Source organism: Ictidomys tridecemlineatus, chromosome 8, assembly GCF_052094955.1.
Source record: "Ictidomys tridecemlineatus isolate mIctTri1 chromosome 8, mIctTri1.hap1, whole genome shotgun sequence".
NCBI lineage: Eukaryota > Metazoa > Chordata > Mammalia > Rodentia > Sciuridae > Ictidomys > Ictidomys tridecemlineatus.
Window position 1 is genome coordinate 58,088,697 of NC_135484.1, and position 25,333 is coordinate 58,114,029.

Sequence of the window (25,333 nt, forward strand, 5' to 3'; positions counted from 1 at the left end):
AACAGCACAGATTCTCTTAGCATGGAGGAAGAGAGGTCTGGGTTTTGGGTTAATAACTGTTTTTCTTCAGCTATGGGTAGCATCACTTTCCCCATTCTCTAATTAAACTGAAATATTCAGTGTGAAAAGAGTAGGAGAAGCCAGCAAATTAATTTACCAGATCTGGGTCCATAACTTAATAAACCAATGTGCTCAAATGAACTCAGCTGACGGACATTGAAGAAAAGAAAGAAATGGGAACTGATTGAGTCAATGATTAAAAGTTCAGCCCTGCTCTGAGGCTGAAGCACATCAGTGCTGTGACCCACAAAAGAACGGTTAACCTTGTTCATCTCAAATCTTTCTTTAGCTATCTCTGGAAGAAATTTTCTATTTTTAAACCACCGAGCCTTCTGCAAAATATCTGGCCATAAAGTTTATGAAAAGCATTCAGAAAAAAAAATGATGTGTTTGGTCTTATCTTAATAATATGTACTATCCTGGGGCTTGTTTGAACTTGGTAAAAAGAAACATGTTCTTCCAAAAGAGATTTTGGTATATATAACTCTATGAAAAAATGTGGAAATTTTAAATACTTTCGAAATTTAAAAATACAATTTACAACATCAAAATACATTATGGGGAAAAATGGGATTTATTCTTTTTATCTTTTACTTTGAAGCAATATTGCACAGCCTGGCCCATAACACTTTGATCTTCCACTTAATATAGCAACAACATAAATGATCTAATACTAACTAAGGTCCCCTTCCCTCACCACTCAGACATGTGTAGTGAATTACATAATGTTAGTTAATTGCCTGTCCATATCCACTGGACTTTAAGCTCTCTTAATTCTATCTACATTTTTATACAGGACAGGCTTGGGCCAACAATTTCTTTGAAGGGGTGGATATGTCAGGGGCTTAAAGTTTTGTCTTCCTAATACAAATAAAATCAGAATCCTTGTAGTGAGGGTAGGTGTGGGGATTAGTTGAGATTGGAGCCTATAGTACCCCTCAAACCATCCTTTGTTTATGTTGAGTTCTTCAAATGCAGGGACTCTGTCTGGTTCATTGCAATATCCCCCCTACCTGGCACCAACTGATGTCATTGGAATGCATTTTCTATAAACACTTGTTGATTTTTGGAATTACTTGAATCTGTTCATGTTTGTAGGAAGTAGACACTAAATAAATTGTCACACAAATGATGAGTGCTTTCTGTTTGCCTAACTATAAGTTTCCTAGGAAGAGGAATGACAGATATTTTCATGTTCAAATGTGCGGATCTGCTTTACCCCTCTTCCTGGTTTTTGTGAAAAGGATACAAAATATATAAAATTTCTTAGTCCTTTTATGTCTGAATATACTTTTGTCTTGCCCTTACATTTAATAGGGTCCCTGGGTATCAAATTTCAGAGTCAAAATTATTTCCTTCCTAAATTTGAGGCCATTGTTTTGCTATCTTCTAGCATTTAGGGTAACTGAGCTATATATACCTAGATATTACTACATACATGTATATCTGTATCTATATTATGTTACTTACTTACCTTGTGATTTTGAACTTTCACTGTGTACACTCTGTGGTCTCCATCAACTATATCAGCTCTGAAAGGTCTTTATTTGAATTCATGGAAGGCTTCTTTGACTGAAAACAATTTCCAGGACAGACTCTACATTACATCTTTATCTGTACCTTACATCTCTATGTATACAATCTTTCTTTCTATATATAACATATTTCTTTTCTATATATATTTCAAATGTTGTATGTATATTACATATTACATCTTTATGTCTCTTTCATATATATATATATGTATATACACATTATATATTATATCATATGTCTTGGAAATTGCTTTCAAAGCAGTTATCCATTAAGTAGTTCTCTTAGTTTTTTTTTTCATTTGCAGAGACTGACAAAGCATGTATATTTTTATTTTTTTTTCACATCTTCATACATGTATTTTGTATAGTAATGAGGGTCTCCTTTCACCATCCAGACTATTCCCCTTCTCCCTCTCTTTCCCTCCCACCCCTATTCCCTATCTAGAGGTAATCTTCCTCTCTTGCTCTCCCTCCCAACCCCATTTTGAGTCACCCCCGCTTATATCAGAGAAGACATTCGGCATTTGTTTTTTGGGATTGGCTAACTTCACTTAGCATAATCTTCTCTAATGCCATCCATTTCCCTGAAAGTGCCATGATCTTAATGCATAAAATATAAGGGATAATAGTTTCTATTTCATAATAGTTATGATAATTCAATGGGAGTATTAATTTAGCTTTTAGCACATAAAATGTCCTCAGTAAAATTTAGCTATTATTAATTAGTATAATTAATAATAATACTTATATGAATGTTTTAATTAGTTAATGAAGAATCCTACCTATACAAGAAACACATTTCTTTTTCAAATATTAAAAAGCACCTAAGAACATTGAAGTAAAAAATTCAAACAGTATAAATGCTAACTTAAAAAAAATAAAGACATTTTGTTGTCTTAAAACCTTAACCTGAGCCAGGTGCAGTGGCACATGCCTGTAATCTAGCAGCTCATAAGGCTGAGGCAGGAGGATTGCAAGTTCAAGGCCAGTCTCAGCAATTTAGTGAGACCCTAAGCAATTTAAAGACTGAAAAGCCATCCCTGCTGACAGATTTGACCACCACAGTGGGAATGAGCCCTCTATTTCTCATTAAGATTTTTAATTTCCCCCCCTTTCCCTCCATATTCCCACTTTTTCTTTTTTTAATTTTACTTTTTAAATTTTAATTTTTTTCAAACATCATTTCATTGTATTTTATTATTCTTCATTTTTTTCATTATGCTTGATTTTGTGTGTATGTGAGTATGTGTGGTTGCATATGTCCTCACTGCATGGATAGGTTTGAGTATATATTTGTATATATTTTGTATAACTTTACTTACCCATTAATAGCTCTCTCCTGTATGTATTTATTATTTAACTTAGATTAGACTTAGGTAGGGTATAATATGAGGGTTCAATTTGTTTTGATCTTTTTTGATCTCACTTCTGCAGATTCAGTCATACCTAGGTTCTGGGCCCTCTCTTTTTCACTCTACTCCCCCAGTAATAGCCCCCAATTCCTGTTCCTTCCTCTTCTATTTTTCCATTACTTTAATTAATTATTCCTTCTTCTTTATAGCTGACACCTGCTCCTTATGTCCTGTCTCTCCTCTGATCACTTTTTCAAACACTTCCTACTCTATTTTCTTTTACATAAGAAACTGTAATCCCACCAAATAAAGATCACAGAGTAGAGATCTTGCTGCTGAGAAACACATCTCAACCAAGCTACAGTGAACCTCACTCCTCCCCGCACAATCTACACCCCCTCCCCCACCAAGACTTAACATTACTCTAACTTAAAGAACTGAGGAGACAAAAACCCCAAACCAAAATCCAAGACCCAAGGAGGAACAATCAGAGATGGACCTCAGGTTCTAATCCTTAGCATCTATTCATGCGTAAAAACGGAGAGAAGTCCCAGAACAAATAGATAATTACGCAGAAAAGGACACAGGTAAAAAACAGGTAGGGGAATGCATCTTAATTGGCGTGAAAATCAAAACCATGAGGAAAAAGGGAAACAAATATCCCCCCAAAATTCATAATCCCCCAATAAAGAATCCCACTGTGACTGAAGTGGGTGAAATCCCAGAAAAAATAATAAAAATTGATTATTAAAATGTTTAATGAACTAAAAGAATATCTAAGGAATGAATTAGGAGAGCAAATACAAGATATGAAAGACCATTTCAATAAAGAAATAAAAACATTGAAAATAAACCAATCAGAACTCCTAGAAATGAAGGACACAAATAAAAAATCTACTTGAAAGCATCACTAGCAGATTAGATTTTTTAGAAAATAGAACTTCAGCACTTGAAGACAGAACTTCAGGCTTTGAAGACAGTTGTGTATGAACTTGAGTACACAGAATGCAATAAAGGGGAAAAAATGATGGGACATGATCAGAATATACAGGAACTCTGGGACAACATCAAGAGACCAAACCTGAGAGTCATTAAGATGGAAGAGAACATGAAGATACAATCTAAAGGCATTAAGAATATTTTCAATGAGATAGCAACTGAAAAGTTTTCCTATATCAGAAATGAGATAAACATGCACAAACAAGAGGTATACAGAACTCCAAAAAGACCTACTCAAATTAGAAGTTCTCCAAGATGTATTAAAATACCTAACATAGAAAATAAGGAAAGAATATTAAAAGCTATAAGACAGGTCAATTTTAGAAACAAACCAATAAGGTTCACTTCTGATTTCCCAATTTAGATCCTAAAATGAAGGAGGACCTGGAAAGAGATATTCTAAACCCTAAAAGAAAACAATTGCCACCAAGGTTACTATACCCAGCAAAGCTCAGGTTCAAATTCAAGGGCAAAATAAAAATTTTCATGACAAGAATAAACTAAAAGAATCCATGACCATTAAACCAGCACTGCAAAGATTAATTACCCAAAGATAAACTGCACACAGAGGAACTCAAAATCCCAAATTTCCTCCAAAGAGGAAGATCAATAGGAGAATAATCTACTAAATGAGAAGACGGTATTAAATATAGCAAAAAATCAAAATGGCAGGAAACCACAAATATATATCCATACTAACACTGACTGTTAATGGTCTCAACTACTAAATTAAAAGACATAGATTAGCAAAATGAATCAAAAAACAAGATCCCCTTACATGGTGTTTTTACAAGAGACTTATAGGCAAAGACACCCACAGGCTGAAGGTAAAAGAATGAAAAAAAATTTGATGCAAGCAGACTCCGAAAACAAGCAGGAGTAATTGTTCTCATATCTGACAAAGTAGAATTTAAGCAACTAACCAAACTAATCAGAAGAGAAAAAGAAGACCACTATATCCTAGTAAAGGGAACAATCCAATAAAAAGATATAATGAGAATAAATATTTATGTCCCAAATGTCAGCACACCCAATTATATTAAAAAGAAAAAGTATTCCATGACATTAAATATCAGGTAGACTCCAATACAGCAATACTGGGTGATTTCAATCTACTTTTATCACTAATTGACAGGTCATCAAAACCTAAAATCAATAGAGATAGTTCCAACCTAAATAAAAGAATAAACCAGGCAAACCTAACAGACATCTACAGAATATTTCACCCCAAAATAGTGGAATTTACCTTGTCCACAGCTCATGAAACTTTCTCAAAATAGATCATACTGTAGGTCACAAAGTAAATCTTAACAAATACAAAAAATAGATATAATCCACTGCATTCTATCATGTCATAATGAAGTGAAACTAGAAATCAGCAGCAAGAAAATAATATAAATCACAAAACACTTGGAGATTGAACAATATTCTTTTAAATGAAGACTGGGTCAAAGAATGAGACTAGAAATCAAAAAATACTTAGAAACAAAAACAGAAACAACACATCAAAATCTCTTGTACACTATGAAAGCTGTTCTAAGAGGAAAAATTATAGCATTGAGTGCCTATGATAAAAAAGTAGAAAGATGCTGAATAAATAAACTTATGTTCCACCTCTAGGTCTTACAAAAAGAACAAACTGATTTCAAAATCAGTAGAAGACAGGAAATAAGATCAGAACTGAAATTGATGAAATTGAGAATAAAAAAAAATACACAGAATCAATGCAACAAAGAGTCAGTTCTAAGATAAGATAAAAAAGTTTGATAAACCCTTAGCCAAACTAACCTAAATAAAGAGAGAGAAGACTCAGGTTGATTAGAAATAAGAAAGGAGATATAACCAAAGACCATTCTGAAATCAAGAGAATTATTAGAAACTATTTTGGAAATTTATATTTTAATAAATTGGAAAATCTACAAGATATTGACAAATTTCTAGACACACATATCCTGCCTAAATTGATTCAAGAAGATGTAGAAAACCTAAATAGATCAATATTAAGTAATTAAATTGAAACAGAAATTAAAAGTCTTCTAACAAAGAAATGCCCAGAACTAGATGGTTTCTCAGCTGAGTTCTACCAGACCTTTAAAGAAGAACTAATACTAGTTTTCTTAAATTATTCCATGAAATTTAAAGGGAGGAAACATTCCCAAATACACTCTGTAAAGCCAGTATAACCCTAATGGAGAAACCAGACAAAGACAAATGTGGGAAGAGTACAGACCTGATGAGTACAGATCCAAAAATCCTTAATAAAATATTAGCAAACTGCATTCAAAAATATATCAAGAAGATAACACACCATGATCAAGTGGGTTTTATTCCAAGGATGCAAGGTTGATTCAACATATGCAAATCAATAAATGTAAGTCACCACTTAAATAGAACTCAGGTAAGAATCACATGGTTATCTCAATAGATGCAGAAAAGGCCTTTGATAAAACCCACCACCTATTCATACTAAAATGCTGGAGAAGGTAGGGATTGAAGAAACTTACCTCAACATCATAAAGTCTGTTTATGACAAACCCAAAGCCAACATCATGCTAAATGAAGGAAAACTAAAAGCATTTCCTCAAAATGAAGAACAAGACAATGTTGTCTGCTCCTACCACCCCATTCAATATAGTCCTCAAAACATTAGCTAGAACAATGAGGCAAGTGAAGGAAATCAAAGGGATTCCAATAGGAAAACAAGAAGTCAAACTATCACTGTTTACTGATGACATGATGCTATATCTACAAGACTAAAAAAAAAAAACAAACTCTACCATAAGATTTCTAGAGCTTATAAATGAGTTCAGCAAAGTCACAGGATATAAGTCAAACACTCATAAATCAATAGCTTTCCTGTATTCCAAAAGTGATTCGGCTGAGTAAGAAAGCGGGAAGACCATCCCATTCACAATAATCTTAAAAAAAAAAATCCTGGGAATTAATCTAACAAAGGAGATAAAAGAGCTCTACAATGAAAATTAAAGAATACTGAAGAAATAACATGAAAATAAAAAAAAGACCTTAGAAAGTGGAAAGACTTCCTATGTTCTTGGATAGGCAGAATTAATGTTGTCAAAATGGCCATGATACCAAAAGCAATATACAGATTCAATGCAATCCCCATCATAATACCAATGACATTCTTCACAGAATTAGAAAAAAACAATACTTAAATTCATTTGGAAGAATAGGAGACCCAGAATAGCAAAACAATACTGAGCAAGAAAAGTGATGCAGAAGATGTCACAATACCTGATCTGAAATTATACTACAGAGCTACAGTAACAAAAGCACCATATTATTTGCATCAAAATGGATATGAAGACCAATAGAACAGAAGACACAGAGACAAACTCACACACAACCATCTGATACTTGACAAAAATGCTAAAATTATGTTTTGGAGAAAAGACATTCTTTTAAACAAACAATGTTGGAAAAACTAGATAACTATATGTAGACAAATGAAGCTAGATCCCTATCTCTTACCCTTCACAAAAGTCAAATTGAAATGGATTAAAGACTTTGGAATTATACCAGGAATCTTTTAACTGCTAGGAAAAAACATAGGGTCAACACTCCCTCATATAGGTACAAGTACTAACCTCCTTAACAAAATCCCCAAAGCACAAGAAATAAAACCAGGAATCAATAAGTGGGATGTCATCACTTTAAAAAGCTTCTGCACAGCCAAGGGAATGTTTAAGAGTGTGAAGAGAGCTTATAAAACAGGAGAAAATCTTTTATAGCTACTTCTCCAAAAGGGGAGACTATATTCCCTATATCCAGACTATATAAAGAATTAAAAAACCTTAACAGGACCCCTTCCTTCCCAAATAAATCAATGAATGCTTAATCAACAAATTGGCCAAAGAACTAAACACATTTATCAAAAGAAGAAATACAAATAACCAACCAACATATGAAAGAATGTTCAACAAATATAGCAATCAGGGAAATTCAAATCAAAGCTACAATAAGATTTCATCTTATTGTAGAATGATGATGATCAAGAATACAAAGAATATTAAATGCTGGTGAGAATATGAGAAAAAGTATAACAGTACATTGTTGGTGGGACTGCAGACTATTACAACCACTCTGGAAAGTAGTATTGAGAGACCTCAAAAAACTAGGGATAGAATCATCCTAAGACCCAATTATCCCACTCCTTGGTGTTTTCCCAGAAGAATCAAAATCAGCATACTATAGTGATATGTCCATCTCAATGTTTATAGCAGCACAATTCACAATGGCTAAATTATGGAATTAACCCAGGTGCCTGTCAACAGATGATTGTTTTAAGAAGATGTGGTATATATATATATATATGATGGAGCCATAAAGAAGAATTAAAGTATGGCATTTGCTGGTAAATGGATGGAAATGGAGAAAATCATGCTAAGTGAAATAAGCCAGACTTTGAAACGTAAAGATCAAATGTTTTCTCACATTTGGAAGCTAGAGTAAAATAAAGGAAAAGAGGATAAAAAAACAGGATATCACAAGTATATGGGGAGATTAATACTGTAGAAGGAGATTGAGAGGCAGAGAATGGAGGGCGGAAAGTGGAGGCAATGCAGGATGAATTCTTTAAAAAAAATAATGTTATGTGCATATATAAATACTCCACAGAGAATTTCACCTCTATGTATGAGTAAAAAGAACCAATCAAATGTGAATAAATAGATGAGTGAAAGGAAGTCTAGCAGAGTAGAGGAAGAATAAAGGAGGAGGGGAGAGGGAGGCCAGAGGGAAAAGGGGAGATCATAAACTGAAATAGAATTCCATGCGTGCATGATTTTATTGGGATGAACCCAACTACTATGCATAACTATAAAGCTCTAATAAAAAAAATATTTCCTCAGAATTTGAGGCCATAGTTTTGCTATCTTCTAGTATTTAGTGCAACAGATGATGAATCTGATGTTGTTCTGGTTCTCATTCTCAAACCTGGTTTTTGTTAGTTGGTTTGTCTCCAGGAAGACAAACTTTTGGAACTTCCTTTTTATTCTCCAGGTTCTTAAATTTCACAAGAATAGGTTCATGTCTCTGGCTTGGCTCTTGCTTGGGCTCCCAATACAAACTCTTGTGTCTTCCTTCAGTCCTGGGAGCCTTTCTTCAATCATTTATTCTCACTGCAATCTGCACAGATGAGACAAACTGGGTTTAAAAGGGCTGGCTGCAACACTAAGCTAGGAAAGCAGCGAAAAATCACACAACACAGACATAATTTCAAATCAGGGGCAGGGAGACTCTTTGACTTTAAGGATCAGCTTCTCTGCTAGAAAGTGAGCACTAGAAAGAGAGCATGAATGTACCTTTTCCCCCACATCCTTACCAACACTTACTGTTGTTTGTCTTCATAATAGCTGCCATTCTGACTGGAGTGAGATGAAATCTTAGAGTAGTTTTGATTTGCATTTCTCTAATTGCTGGAGATGATGAACATTTTTTTTTCATATATTTGTTGGTTGATTGTATATCCCCTTCTGAGAATTATCTGTTCAGGTCCTTGGCCCATTTATTGGTTGGGTTATTTGTTTTTTTGCTGTTTAGCTTTTTGAGTTCTTTATACACCCTTGAGATTAGTGCTCTATCTGATGTGCAAGTAGTAAAAATTTGCTCCCAAGATGTAAGCTCTCTATTCACCTCACAGATTGTTTCTTTTGCTGAGAAGAAACTTTTTAGTTTAATCCAATCTCATTTATTGATTCTTGATTTTAATTCTTGTTGCTATAGGAGTCTTATTAAGGAAATTGGGGCCTAATATGATATGATGAAGTTTAGGGCTTACTTTTTCTTCAATAGACACAGGGTCTCTGGTTTAATTCCTAGGACCCTGATCCACTTTGAGTTGAGTTTTGTGCATGGTGATAGATAGGGGTTTAATTTCATTTTGTTCCCTATAGATTTCCAGTTTTCCCAGCACCATTTGTTAAAGAGGCTATCTTTTCTCCAATGTATGTTTTAGGCAACTTTGTCTAATATAAGGTAACTGTAATTTTGTGGGTTAGTCTCCGTGTTCTCTATTCTGTACCATTGGTATACTAGTCTGTTTTGGTTGCCAATAACATGCTGTTTTTGTTATTATTGCTCTGTAGTATAGTTTGAGGTCTAGTATAGTGATGCTACCTGCTTTACTCTTCCTGCTAAGGATTGCTTTAGCTATTCTGGGTCTCTTATTTTTCCAGCTGAATTTCATGGTTGCTTTTTTTTATTTCTATGAGGAATGCCATTGGGATTTCGATCAGAATTGCATTAAATTTGTGTAGTGCTTTTGGTAATATGATCATTTTGATAATATTAATTCTTTCTATCCAAGAACAAGGTAGATATTTCCTTCTTCTAAGGTCTGCAAATTGGTACTGCCAATATGGAAAGCAGTATGGAGATTCCTTGGAAAACTGAGGATGAAACCACCATTTGACCCAGCTATCCCTCTCCTCAGTCTATACCTAAAGGACTTAAAAACAGCATACTACAGGGACAAAGCGATATAAATGTTTATAGTAGCACAAGTCACAAAAGCTAAACTGTGGAACCAGTCTAGATGTCCTTCAGTAGATGAATGGATAAAAAATGTGGCATATATACACAATGGAATATTACTCAGCAATAGAAGAGAATAAAATCATGGCATTTGCAGGTAAATCAATGGAGTTGGAGAAGATAATGTTAAGTGAATTTAGTCAATCCCAAAAAACCAAATGCCAAATGTTTTCTCTGATTTAAGGTGACTGACTCATAGTGGGGTAGGGAGGGGGAGCATGGGAGGAATAGAGGAACTCTAGATAGGGCAGGGGGTGGGAGGGAAAGAGAGGGAGCATGGGGCTAAAAAAAGATGGTGGAATGATATGGACATCATTATCCAAAGTACATGTATGAAGATACGAATTGGTGTGAACATACTTTATATACAACCAGGGATATGAAAAATTGTGCTTTATATGTGTAATCAATAAAAAAAAAGAAAAAAATATTTGGAAATGCCCCCCCCCAAAAAAAAAGAGCATGATCCTGTGTTTTATTTTATAGCAGGGACGTCAGAGGCAGGGATAAGGTTTCAAGTGTGGAGTCTTACTTCCTGATTTCTTGTGGTCAGCAGATTGATGGACATCTTGGCAGGTCACATCCATCTCAGGTGCTGTGTGGGATCTTAGGCAGAGCTAGAGGGGAAAACTACTTACCTGCATCATGTGATCAGTCCTTTGACAGGGAGTTCGCAGAGCCAGGCCTGTCCCCTCATTTGGCTACTATGCACAATAGTCCACACACACAGCCAATGAACAGACAGTTTGTGACAATTTATTTTGTTATTTTATCTTTATTTCTTCTTTTACTCTTTCTTTCTGGAACTCATATCAGATGCATGTGGGTTCCTGAGGATTTATTCTCTGTGTATTCATGTTTCTTTCATGTTTTCTTTATCTTTTTGTTTCATTCTATGATGTGTGATAATTTTATGTTTATCAATCTGAGTTCCCAAGAGCACTTTTTTTGCTGTTTCCCTATTTTTTTTGAGGGTATATTATCCTTTCAAGCATCTCACTTTCACATTGGGTAGGCTGATTTCTTTGCTAATCTTTGTTCTACTCTTTTGGATTGTTGATGCTCATCCAATGCTGTCAATACTTGATCATATTTATGAATGAAAAGCAAAGTTGATAATAGAGGTAGTTAATGATAATAGAATGATTGGACATTGTTACCCTGTGTGCATATATGATTACATGACCTGTGTGTTTCTACATCATGTACAACCAGATGAATGAGAAGTTATATTGTATCTATGTATGGTGTGTCAAAATTCATTCTACTGTCATGTATAACTAATTAGAAAAAATAAAAGATAATAGAGGTATTTTTAAAAAGTACCTGATTTAAATATATAGATATATATTTTTTACAAAAATAAAATTCTCTTTTAATAAATATTAGTGTGCAAATGAAAGTACAACAGCATGAAACTTTCATATACATTCTTAGAAAATGAACAAAAATATTAAAGAAAGGCAAAAGTAAAGCTGGAATCTATTAATCAATGTAAAATAATTATCCAAAAGATGAAAGTAACTTCCCAGAAAAGAAAATCAATATGATAAAAAGATTCTAGGACTTTTTAGAAAGCAATTTAGGTATTCTTAACAATATTTTAAAAGAACACAAAAGAAATATGGCATTTAAATAAAAAGGTAAAAATATATTAAAAATATAAAAGTACATAAAAATACAAAAAGATATTTATTATAACTACCTATCAATACTATTGAAAATCTCCTTCAATTGATGTATAATATTCATTTTTTAATTGATTGTTCAAAACATTACAGAGCTCATGATATATCATCTTTCATACATTTGACTCAATTGGGTTTTGAACTCCCCAAATACATAATGCAGACTCATTAAAAAAATATTTTTAATTGAAAAAGTTACTCCACACTGAGACTCAAACTCTGAATGCAAAGAAGAATATATGACAAAAATAATTCTTCTTTACTCAAATCTTTCATAAACCTTCTCAATTGTTGACCACTGTTACTGATTTCCTTTGTCTCCTTCTGAAACATCTTTAAGTAGATACAGGAATATCCACTCCCATATGCTTTTTACAAAAACTGGTAACATGCTATACATGTTGTTTTACCTTTTTTGCTAAGCAATTTTATCTTATGGATATTTTGCCTGGGGGATATTTTATTCTTTTTTAAAAAATAATTGCAGAGTGTTACATTGGACCATGAAATTTATTGAACCATTTTCCTGTCGATAAGAAGCTCTTTCTATCTAATTGTTTGTATTATAAACATTATTCACATCCTTGTACAGAATTCTCTTCGTGGTGTTTATTTGTAAATATATTTAAAGAGAAATTTTAAGGTCACAGGGTTTGTATGTTTGAATCAAGAATTAAAAAAAAACCTAATTCATGCTATTATATTTAATTTCCTGAATATATAATACATGTTCCTTGGGCAAAAACCTAAAGGTACTAAAAGATGCAGTAAAAGTTAGATTTCTTTCACCTCCTTGTTTGACTATGAATTCACCCAACCGCGGCCCTCAGTCTCTACCACCATTTCCACACCTGTGTAGGTATGTGAGTGCTTATTTCCTCTTTATGAGCTATATTTTTAGAAGGGTAGTAGCTGACTCAAAGGTTCAGGAGAACATTTCTTTTTAAAAGTGAGTAAAACCTTTTCTGTAAAAGATTTTCAACCTTGTCTACTTTTAAATTGAACTCCAGCATTGTGCTGTGAGCCAACTCCTGAGAGTCCATCCCATTTCTCCTTCCTTCATTTAAACGGTTCCCAGCTTCACATTTCTTCTGGATGCCAAGGGGTTTTCCAGGGCCAAACAGTAAAGATTCTTGCAGTCCTATAATCTCTGTTTCTTCCTTTTAGTGTTGGAATCTATGGCAAATGACAGTAATACAGAAATGACACTCTTTTGTTCTGTATTTGGCACTATAGAAGGTAAATGTTGCAATTAAAATTTTGTAGAACAACATAAAGTGGCAAATATTTGATAATGGAAGCGTTGTTTAGTTGGTGAAATGCTGTTTGCCTTCCTACTTTCCATTACTATTATTTTTGTTCAACTCCAGGTCTTTTGTGAGCTTTCATTCCTCCATTGGTGGATAGTCCTGTGTAGATGAGGTTTATAAGACACTCATCTACAGAGAGGTGTATTTTCCTTCTTGTAGCTCTAAAAGAGAATGGTATTAAGAAGCATAGCTTTTGCATCAATAAGCTAAAAGGTAGGTAGTTTATTTCGTAAATTTTCATTGTGAGTTTTTGTAAACAATGTGGAGACTTACATTAATACATGAAGCAAGACTGGGTAGTAAAGTATTGATAGGATTTAAAAATCAGATCTGGGATTGAAAATCCCCTTATAAACTGTGTGACCTTGGGAAAATCAAAATAATATTCCTGGGAATTGATTTCTCCATCTGCAAATATCTATAGGATTATTGTGTGGATTAAAGAGACAATATGAACAAAGTACTTTCTTAAGTGCTATCAGATGACATAAAATTACAGTCATAATGTTAAAGTAACAAGTGGGCAGTCTTATTAGATTCAGCAAGAATTACTTTTATTATAACCCAAATACTGCATATCATGTTGGAGTTTCAGTTTTAGAAATGTTGGATCTTTGTAATTTAATAAATGAAAAATAAATGATTCCTTTTCCATCTGCAAACAGCCTGTTGGGACCAGAGCCGGGGGTAGGAACACAGATGTCGGGGGATGAGGCCAGAAGGACTGGTGCAGCAGACTGGGAAGGGCCTGGAAGACCAGCCCAGAAGCATGGATCTTAGTTATTGGGTGTTGGAGATCTGTGGGGCTGTCACATTAGGAAGCTAATGTGGAATATACAAAGGTACCAACAGACTTGATAAGAGAATAAACAATTCTTCAATGGCAAAAGATCCAGAAACATCTATTTGGAAGTAACTAAAACCGGAGACCTGCTGTTCCCAATGGAGAGACACGGGTCTCTTAAAGTTTCATGGTGACCATGGCTGCTGCTTAATCTACATTTGTGGATGAGGACGTGAGCTGAACTCTCACTTTTGTATTCTGTAGGGATTTTATAGCCTCCTAGTGCCTCCCTGCCTGCCTACCTATGCAGTAGATTCTGGATCACCATGTGCAAGAAACTGTTTTGGAGAAGCTCAGCATATCCCTGAGTCCTCACTCAAGCGACTGAGTGATATAGGGATATAGCTCAACAGGTCTGTGATAGAGGTTGCTCAGTTATTCCTGTAGGGTTACAAGAAAGGTTTGTAGGGAAGAAATGCAACATAAAGCACAATAAACTGATTGAGGAAGAGGCTGGAAGCAGGAGATTACTGAGGCCAAGTTACTTTGTCTGCAGTTGTTGGAAGGTGGTAGTTGGAATGAGATATAATTAGATGGGAAAAAATCTGAGTAAGAATCAGCATTAGCTATAAAGGAGAAGTTAGAAGGGCTATTAGGACTGTGTCAAGATTTCATACTCCAATATGTGGGAGAATGGGAACACCATAATGGAAACTGAAGAAGAAAAGATTTGAGAAGTAGGGAGAAGAGAAGCAGCAGTGTCCAACAGGTATCTGGAAATGCAGAAGGAAAGTATGCAGAGTTGGAGAAACAGAAAACAGATTTGGAAGTTTTCCATTTGGAAGCCAAAATAAAAACTTTGGTGTAACAGAAGGTTCTACATGTTTTGCAAAGGAAGAAACACTTTCCTTTTACAGAGAGTTTGTTCAGATTATACAAAATACACTCAGAGAGAGGACGTACAACAACCTATGTTGGCTTAGCCATGCCTTTTCTTCCTGTGTGCATTTATTAGGCACCTAGGCAGGGGTTCTAGGTTCAGGTTCTTAGTGTTTTGAACAAATAATTGAGACATGAGTGGTTTGCAAGCAAAGCAAAGTTTTATTGAGAGCAAAAGTACACCCTGGGAGAGCAGAGTGGGTGAAGCTGCAAAGTAGCTCAAGGCCCTCTCTACACAGTGGAGCTCACTTTTATTGGGCTATGCTAGTTCTCCCCCTTCCTCCTTGGGTGGAGTTGGGGTTGATTGACACCTCAAGTGACGGTTAAATCTGATATTATTTTTTTTCTACTGTGCATGAATAAATTTTTCTCTCTGACTACCCAAAATGCATGGAGGGGGAGCAAGCCACAATGCTAATGATGTTAACTAGCAAAAAGTTAACTTTAGGTCTGTTCCTCAGGCTACTGTGCATGGCCAAGATTGAGACCTTTTCTTTCAGGGTCTTGAGTTCCCCTTGTGGTTCTCTAGGTTCCTCCCTTTAAACACAACATGGCCGGGTCTCCCCTCATAGTATGGGCTTCAGTCAGAGTGTTAGGTGGTCTGAAAGTCTGGGAGTGGTTACTTTTCTGCCTTTTCTATCCCTTCCCCATGCTCCTACCTAATACATTAATATAGGGCTCTTTGTAAAACTCAGAAACTCTACAATAAATAAGTGGAGTTGCACTTGTCTGGAAGAATCTTAAAGTATCAGTTTGCATTAGGTAGAACTCACCAATCTTGAGTAGTCATCCACTTACTTATTACCATGTACAGTGGTGGTGCTTAACTTGGGTACACATTAGAATTACCTGGGAGGTTTTTGAAAAATCCCAAGGTCAGACTCTAACCCAGACCAATTAAGTACCTCCACTTCTCTTCTACTGTTTTATAAAATGCATCCAAAGATCAGAAACCCTGCCAATTTTCCCTTTTTGCATGCAGAGTTCAGTTGATGCTCATCTTAAACAATGTCCTTGGGAAAGCTGCCTATGTGGAGTTTTTTGTCCAGGTGTCCTCTCCATGTGAACTTCCTACACGTGAAAGGCTGTGTCACCAAGGTAGTACAAAAGGGAATGGGTGTATAGATAAAGAGGAAGAATAGCTGAGAAAGAAGTGAGAGAGGAAAGAAGGGAACAAGGAAAATACTGAAACCAGAGTTTCTCCATTTCTGCTGGCCTGTGGGGTCTGTGTTCTGCAGCCAAGAAATGTGTTGAGGCTCTTAATGGTGGGCTATGCCCTCCAGTGTTGTAGCAGACTCCATAAGCTCACTACCAAATTTTTTCTTTCTGGGTTCTTGTCTGGTGAATTTGAATAATGAAATCCACAGACTGGATGAGTGAGTGTAATTTGTCCAAGTGTGATTAGAAACAGAGCTCCTGCAGGGTGAGAGGGGACCCAACAGGGGTTGCAGCTTGAGTGTGCTTGTCTAGGGGTTTATATAACACTTGGGTCAACACTATTGGTCCAAACTTATGATAATTAAGTTTTGGAAGAGTACTAATGCTACTGGTCCAAACTTATGCTAATCAGGGTTTGGAAAAGTACCAATGCTATTGATCCAAATTTCTGCTAATTAGTGTTTGGAAAAGTCTTAACCTATCAGTTAGGCCCGCAATCCCATATAGGTCTGCTCCACTTGTGTTTTTGGTACTCTTGGAGAAGCGGGAGATTGAGGTCATGGAATGGCAGATGCTTGGGTTCAGAGACGTGTTGCTGTGTAGAGATGGTTTCTGCAGTGGGAATCCTCCCTGGGCTGCTGCTAGAACACAGATTGGTGTTCCCTGGCTCTACTCAATGCTGGCCCCACTGTGCCCCTTCACACTTCAGCCCACAGTGGCATGGTGGGATCCTCAGGGCCCTGGCCTGTGCTTTGTTGAAAGCGCTTGCAGCTTGTGCTCCAGCGGCCCAGTAGGTGGCTCTGCTGCTCCACAACCGCTTCTTCTTGAGAATTGTTGTGCTGGCTCTGTGCTTGGCAGTTGGGGGACCATGTCAATATCGTGTCATGGAAACCAAGAGAGGGGACTGCTCGGAGAGTGAGTAGGCCATTAGTGTCAGACACTGATGTCAATTGCTGTGGCAAGTTAGGGTTGGTAAAGATTAAGAAGTCAGAGGGTGTGGCATTGGGTTTCAGTATAGTGGTCTGACAGGAAATTATCAAAAGCTTTGTGGGTGCAAAACAAGTAAGGAATAGGGCACTGAACACATGGAGGTAGCAGGAACAGACAGATGCAATACATGCCCTAGTCTTTCCAGATGTGCTTTGATTGACATACACATTATTGTCCCAAATATTGTTCAAATATTTTAAAAAATTTATTTTAAACATTTTAAATTTGGGAGGTTCATTTAAAACATAAGATTTGATTTCTCTTGAAAAACTAGGAGATCTGGTGACACAGGAACTTCATTCCATCTTTTCTTTTGGTACCAGGGATTGAACTCAGGGTACTTATCCCTTTTTATTTTTATTTTTTATTTAGTGAAAGGGTATTGTTGAGTTGCTTAGGGCCTTGCTAAGTTGCTGAGGCTGGCTTTGAACTCAGAATCCTCATTCCTCAGCCTCCCAAGCCTCTGGGATTATAGGAATATGTCTCCACGCCCCACCTTTCATTCCCTCTTGGCAACACTATGTTATTTTCTCCAGGAATAATGTGCTTTCTCTCCGTTCACAGCATAGCTCCAACCCCAGTAGTTACCCTGTAAACCCAGCCCACTTCCCTCATTCACATGGTCTCCTTGGCTTCTGAAGAGACACAAATTCGGGACTTTAATTGATCCAAATGTCTGGTGATTTGTCAGGGAAAGACAAAAGAGAAGCCTTGATCAACCTTTGCAGGAGAGGAGTGACAGGCAGCGGGAAGAGGAATAAAAGAAAAACTTCTTAAAGTTAATCTGGGACAGAAAGGACACAACGTGGTGAAGTAAAAGAAAATGCATAAAGACAGATTTTTTGGGGAGGAGAGGAGAAAAGATCAGAGCCCGTTAGATTCAATAAACAAAGGTTATCACAATGGAAGTAGGTAGAAAAGTGGCACTGGGATCTGAGCAATAGGGAGATTTAGAACAACCATAATGGGAACTAATGAGAAGAAAATTTAAACTTAGGAGTGGGAAGGTGGGGAGAACTGGCCCTGAAGAGTAATGAGTACTTAAGGATTTCTGATGACTTATTTAGAAAGAGCTTTTCCTCATTTATTTGGAAATGATGGTTTTAAAAGTAGAAAATTATATTTTGTAGCTCTTAGAGTCATCTTACATTATTTTAAAACCAGTCTTTTTCAAATATTTAATTTCAAGGGCATTAAGGAATAAGTCCCATAAGAGCCATTAGTAGCATAATAAAGCTTGACTTTCATTTGATTGTATGTTGCAAAGTTTCTGTTCCATTATTTTTTCAATGGGAGTACCATTTTCATTAAATCATGTAAAGGAATGGTTTAAAAGCACTTCTGCCCAAATATTCAAATGTTGTGTTTCAATGCCAATATTTGTGTTTGACTGAACCCTTTCAGATAACATAAAAGCAATTTGTTTTTATTGAATGGAACAAATGTTTGTTTGTTTCTTAGGGAAATTTTTTTGTCGTTATTCAGGTCTGCTTATTTTTAGAGATGGAAGGCATTATATGAGCTGAAATGATGTTGCATTGAAATTATCCTCCATCAATTTGTTTTACATCACTTATTTTTAATTGATGCTGGCAGCTCCTGGGTTGCTCAAGGGTAAATTTGTTTTGCTGATTTAAGTATTTGGAGATTGTTACATGAAGTCTGGAGAGCATTACAAATCCTGAGTGTATTTGAAAAGGCTAAGCCTTATAGAAAAACAGGAGGGTGAAAAATATAGTTTTATGAAGAACTTTATGAATTTAGGGAGGAGATTGATTTTCATAGTAAAAGTTTACATCTCTCTTTTTTACTTCTCAGAATTATGTTACATATATAACTAGATCACTTAATTTTCTTCAAGGTGGGAAATCTTTCTATGACTTATAAGACAATCTCACAAATGGTAATTAAATGATATAATTTGGGGGATGTTGGCTCTTGGGACTTGAAGGGGCTAATTTGTTCATTCCAGTTGCCCTCTGAGTTCTGAATCAACGGAGAAATGGATATAAGAAACAGACACGCAGAATAGAATACAGAAATAGACATAGGAAATCTTAGTATGGATAAAACTAGAGAATGTGCTTTGATGTTCCATTAAAATGGACTTCCTATTCTCCTCCATGTGTTTAACTGGTGGAACCTTTCATGAGAAATGGATTGCGCTTCAGAGTGATATTTCCCTAGCCATCTTCCTGAAGACTTGGCCCAAGCTACTGGGCTCAGAGAATCCACATGTGAGGCCACTCAGGTAGAGCAGTCATGAACCCACTGATGCACTCACCAGGGAAAAGTGGGCAATGGACGTTAGGTCCTCAGCTCAACATGGAACTGCTTCTCCTTTGAGGAGCCAGTGAATAAGGTCCTGATTCTTACAGTGTCTAGGCAATGTTTGTGGTAGAGAAGAAGTTCTTATTTTATGAGCCAGGAAGAATGTGAAGATGTGAACAGAAGGTTCCGTTTATACACTGGGAACTCCTACATATCTCCAACTAAGTGCCATACTGCGCAAAGTTTTATAATTAGAGATTAATTGCTCTGGGCCAAATATTCCTTTTTTTTTTTGTTCCTATGATTCATTTAAAATTAGTTTGATGGATGGAGAAAGACAGTCATATCTGAAGTCAGAGGCAACACATTCTGGGTCATGTAGCTGTTTTACATGTCGGGGAGGATAAGGTAGCACCAGACATGGAATGAATTCCTGGCTCCTTTCTCCTTTATTCCTCCGGCTCTTCTTTTCTAATCCCTTTTGGCTGTCGATACTGAGGCAGCTCACAAACCCACTGTCTTTTGTGGCCCCTACTCCAGCCCCAAACTCATTTCTGTGTGTTAGTCCCTGGGTCATGTTGTGGTGAAGCTTTTTATTCTTGCTCTTATTGAGTAAAAGTTGCTCATGATGATTAAATAAAAAGGCAAAAATGCTTTTTCTGCTTTTGCCTTTTTTTTTTTTTCCTGTGTTGGGAACAAGTTCTGGTTTGAATGGAAAGCATGAGCTCCTGGGACTGTGGGAAAATAAAGGCCACTTGACAGATTGATCTGTTGCCAAAATTTTATTTGCCTAAATGTGATATGGTGGCTACACAAATGATGGTCATCTAAACTGGAACTTACACTGTTTTCCCAGCAAGCCTCCTAGCTTCAAAACTGCCCTCCTCCAAGTCTACTTCCACTGTCCATTAGAAAAGAGGTACAAAATTATATGGAAGTTCAGTAAAGGGCAATCCCAAAAGTTGGGAGAGTGGTTACCTTGGGGTGAGTGGGTGGGGATAGGCAAGGATGGAATTTGGGAAGGCCTTATGGGGCCATTCAAGGGACTAGTATGTGTCTGTGTGTGTGTGTGTGTATTTTTTAAACTGGTAAATATTTTTAAAATGAGTGGGAAGTACACACATTTTATTGATATTCTTTTCTTCCCAAATATTATTTATATATTTTATAAATTTTTAAAACATAAAATAAACATTTGATAGTTTAAAATTATAAAAACTAACTAAAATCCAGATCACTTTTCTTCTTGGTCTCTGAAGCCTCTTAAGAACTCCCTGATTAATAAGGATATACTTAACATCCAAGGTTGTCTTAGTCAGTACTATGATAACAAGTGACAGGAATCCTACTCCAATTATTTCAACCTTCCTCCTCCCCAAAAGAAGGAGAAAAGGAAAAAAGAATTTGTTGGCTTTTGTAATAAGGAGGGACAGGTGCACAGTTAATTTTGGGTCTGGCCACACTCAGGAGCTCAAACGGTGATGGCAGTTCTCCGTGTTCTGTTGTTCTCAGCTGTTTCTCTTTACTTTGGCTTCAGACTCTCTTACTATACAAATGAGTTCCTCCACCTGGCCAGGGGAGGATGATCACATGCAGCCTGCTCATATTGTCTTCCTAACTTAGGGTCCTACCAGGAAATAAAGCAATCTTCCTGATAGCCAAGTCTTACCCTTCCTTTTTATGTTGTGCAATGCCAGTTTTTCCATGTGAATACGAGAACATTTAATTTATACACAGACTCACCAAAATCACACAATTTTTGCTTTATATATGCACACATATTCTATTCTTATTAGAAGAGTGGAAACAGTGCACAAATCCAAGTTGACTGTTCACATTTTACTTCTTTTCCTCTTTTGGTACTGGGGATTGAACTCAGAGGCATTGTACCATTGAGCTACACTCCCAGACTTCTTTAATTTTAAGGCAAGGTCTTGCTAAGTTGCTGAGTATCTGCATTGCTGAGGCTGGCCTCCACTTTGTGATCCTCCTACCTCAGCCTCTGAGTCATGGAAGTACAGGTGTGCATCATGACCCCTGGCTCCACTTCACTTCTTAGTTCACTCAATTCTACTAACGCTCTTTAGCTTGCTGGTGAGTGAGGAAGAACTGACTGGAAAAGCAACTGGGTTGCCCTATCTTTCCCTTTTCTTCCATGTCACCATTTTTGACAAGTTTGTTTAATATAAGGAAGTAACATGAATAAGAAAGAATATGATAAAGTTATTTGGTCTTATTTTTTAAAAACATTATTGCCTTCATTCTGTGTTAGAATCAAGTTCTGGTTTAAATGGAAAACCTGACCTCTTGGGACTGTCATCTCTGCCTCCCCCCATTTATTCAGTTTTTGATGGAAAACACTTAATTTCTACTTACTCTGAGCCTTGAGGAACTGCCACAAAAAGTGGATCTCAATATGGAAAGCAGTATGGAGATTCCTTGGAAAACTGGGAATGGAACCACCATTTGACCCAGCTATCCCACTCCCAAAGGACTTAAAAACAGCATACTACAGGGACACAGCCACATCAATGTTTATAGCAGCACAATTCACAATAGCTAAACTGTGGAATCAACCTAGATGCCCTTCAGTAGATGAATGGATAAAGGAAGTGTGCTACATATACACAATGGAATATTGTTCAGCATTAAAAGAGAATAAAATTATGGCATTTGCAGGTAAATGGATGGAGTTGGAGAAGATAATGCTAAGTTAGCCAATCTCCCAAAACCAAATGCCAAATGTTTTCTCTAATTTAAGGATGCTGATTCATAATGTGGTTGGTGGGGCATGGGAGGATTAGATGAATTCTAGATAGGGCAAAGGGGAGAGAGGGGTAGAGAGGGGGCATGGGTGTAGAAAAGATGGTGGAATGTGATGGAAATCATTACCCTAAGTACGTGTATGAAGACATGAATGGTGTGAAAATACTTTGTGTACAACCAGTGACTTGAAAAATTGTGCTCTATATGTGCACAATTTTTGTAGTGCATTGTATTGTAGACTTGTAGTGCATTCTGCTGTCATATATAACAAATTAAAAAAAAAGTTGGTCTCTCGGGATGCTGTATGCAAGGTGCATCACAAATGCTGAATTGTAGTGGAGTGGGCCTTCCCTCTGCCCATGTGCTTGCCTCTTTGTCTGATTGGACTTTGCTTACAAAACACTACTTCAAAGATGAAGTTATTAAACATTAAAAAAAAAATGGCAGCAGCAGAGTTTTAAACCAAGCCCAGGACCATTCTAAGGACAGGAACGTTGAAATCAATAGGTCATGTGCATGAAACTGGGCCTGTTGATAACCCTTAGGGGGATTCTGATTGTCCCAGGGTGGGCCATTCATCTGCCCTTGAGCCTATCACATGGTTCAGGTGTCTGGAGCACTCTGACAGTAGAGGCCTGGCTTCCTTGTCCACCACTGAGGCTGGAAGTAGGGCGTCTTTGCATCACCACCAGGAGGAGTAGGGGAGAACTTCCACCAAAGAGCTAGCAATGGTCAAACTATGTTTAACGTAGGGAGCATTTCATCTGCCCTCTTCCTGCCCTTCCCTTTTACTTCTTGCTGTATTTTAATCCTCAAACATTCCCCATGATGGTTTTAGGGACCTTTTCTTCAACCACTCCTAGGACTTCTAGGTTCTTGCAGGTTTGTGCACCTGCACTTTTTTTTTTTCTTTCTTGAAACAAGTTTCCTTTTCTCCTGGAAAACTTTTACTCATTCATTAGCACTCAGTTGAAATTCACGTTTTCTGGCAGAATAGTTGGACCTTGAACATTGACAGTTCCTTTTTTTTTTTTTTGAGTCTCTGCACTTATTACTTATATTCCAAAGTATTTTTTTTGGGGGGGCTACTTTCCTCCCAGATTCTGGGTTCCTTGAGAGGAGGGATGGTGACTTAAGCTTTTCTTCTGTGTTCAGTGTAAAGCAATTGCCTATGATGTGATAAACTCAGAATATGTGACTATTGAATAAAGAAATGAAAAGCTAGTGTTATAAAACAGTGTTTTTTCACTGCCTTATCTAATACTAATCTTGTACCCCAAAAGGATGTTTTTATAAATGAATCCTACATTCAGGATATCATAGGATTCTTTCTCAAGCACTGTGCTCTCTGCTGCTGAATAAACTGAAGCATCTTTTGGTTAAAACTCTGAAAGGAAACCAATTAAATGCTAAACTCAGGAAAGTAATATTTCAAATTCTGTTAAATTTCCCAGAGCCTGTTTCCTAAGATGAAGCACCCTGTCTCAGGGTCAGTTCTTGGATACCAGATAAAGAATCAAGATGCGAGCTATCTGTGGACATACAGCACTGTTGTTTCCCACCTTGCCTGCTGGCCAGATCAGCCTGGTGCTTGGGGACTCAGGAGCTACACATGTTATGAATATGAGCCAGGCTATTTCTCACCTTTTGTCTCAGTGCTCATCCTCAGATAATTCTGCATTTCCCCAGTGCTGTCTGGGGGTGTGGGAAAGCAAACAATATGATCCTGTACTTACCTTGAGATCCTCTTTCCCAACACTGCATTTTTAGAAGCTCCATTCCAGCACACGTCAGATTAAAGGACTGCCGCTCAAAATTCTGCCTTTGCAAAATGTGCTACAGGGAAGGAGCAGCCATTGCACAATGCAAGCAATTTACTCATCGTGGAAAGAGGGGTAAGCGGAGAGTCTGAAGTCCTTCTGAAATTGAAATGTGTAATTCCTAGGTCGCAACAGGAAGAATAAAAGTGGGACTAAAGTATATAAGAAAAAAAAGAGGTGAAACCAAATCAAAAAGTCATAAAAATCAATCCAAAAGAATCAATGAGTTATTCATAAGGTAACAGTAGAATGTGTGAATTAGGCTGAAGAGTAAAAAACAGAAAGTATCATTACAATTGAGAAGTTTGAGAGGAAACCTTTCATTGTTAGAACACCTCTGTTCTGCTTAGCAAAATCTTGATCCATTCCGTGTTACCAGACTTTACCTTTAATCTTTCAATCTTGGTTTTCTCCCAGGAAGCGCTATGTATCATTTTATACTGTTCTACCTAAAATATTGTTTTCTCTGGATAAATCATACTACACCTGTTATTTGCAAGTTGACATCACATTAAAGTGCAGAAATAGCTTCCCTGTTTGAATCTATTTTCTATGACTCCATAATGATAAAAAAACAAGTGGATTAAAAAACCTTAAATAGAAGCCCAGAATGGTATTTATAATTAAAAGACTACTGAAATTTAAATAACATATAAGAACGAGTGAGTCATGTGTCATCTCCCATATTTCTAATCCTAGATACATTTTTGCCAGTTTATTGATTCTTAAAATGTTCACTATCCATCATACTTATGAGAATACTGTAAACCATGATTTATGTACTCTGTGAACATTATGTTTGATAGCTCAGGATGCTATACCATCACAGAAAATTAATCACTTAAGTTAATATGGAATTGAGATATATGGTTAGGATATTTAAAAACTCTCTGTCTCAAATCATTATCTGGTAATTTTTCTAAGTCCTGAAAGGAGATGAATTCCTTATCAGCTAATGACATCTGATTTTAGGTCATCCTGTAACTAACAGCCCCCAACGAGAGAAAGTCCACTAAAGAAGGCTGTTATAAAGTGCAAAAGAATGAATTTGACAAAAAAATTATAAGTGCCAGAAAAAATAGGCTGTAAATTGCTAGTAATGAATA

The 25,333-nt window shown here is 36.5% G+C and overlaps 1 pseudogene; it reads right to left on the minus strand.

Moving 5' to 3' along the window:
• Positions 1-17,078: 17,078 nt before the first annotated feature.
• LOC101967010 (succinate--CoA ligase [ADP/GDP-forming] subunit alpha, mitochondrial pseudogene) overlaps positions 17,079-25,333 on the minus strand; it is a 75,693-nt pseudogene continuing 67,438 nt past the window's right edge.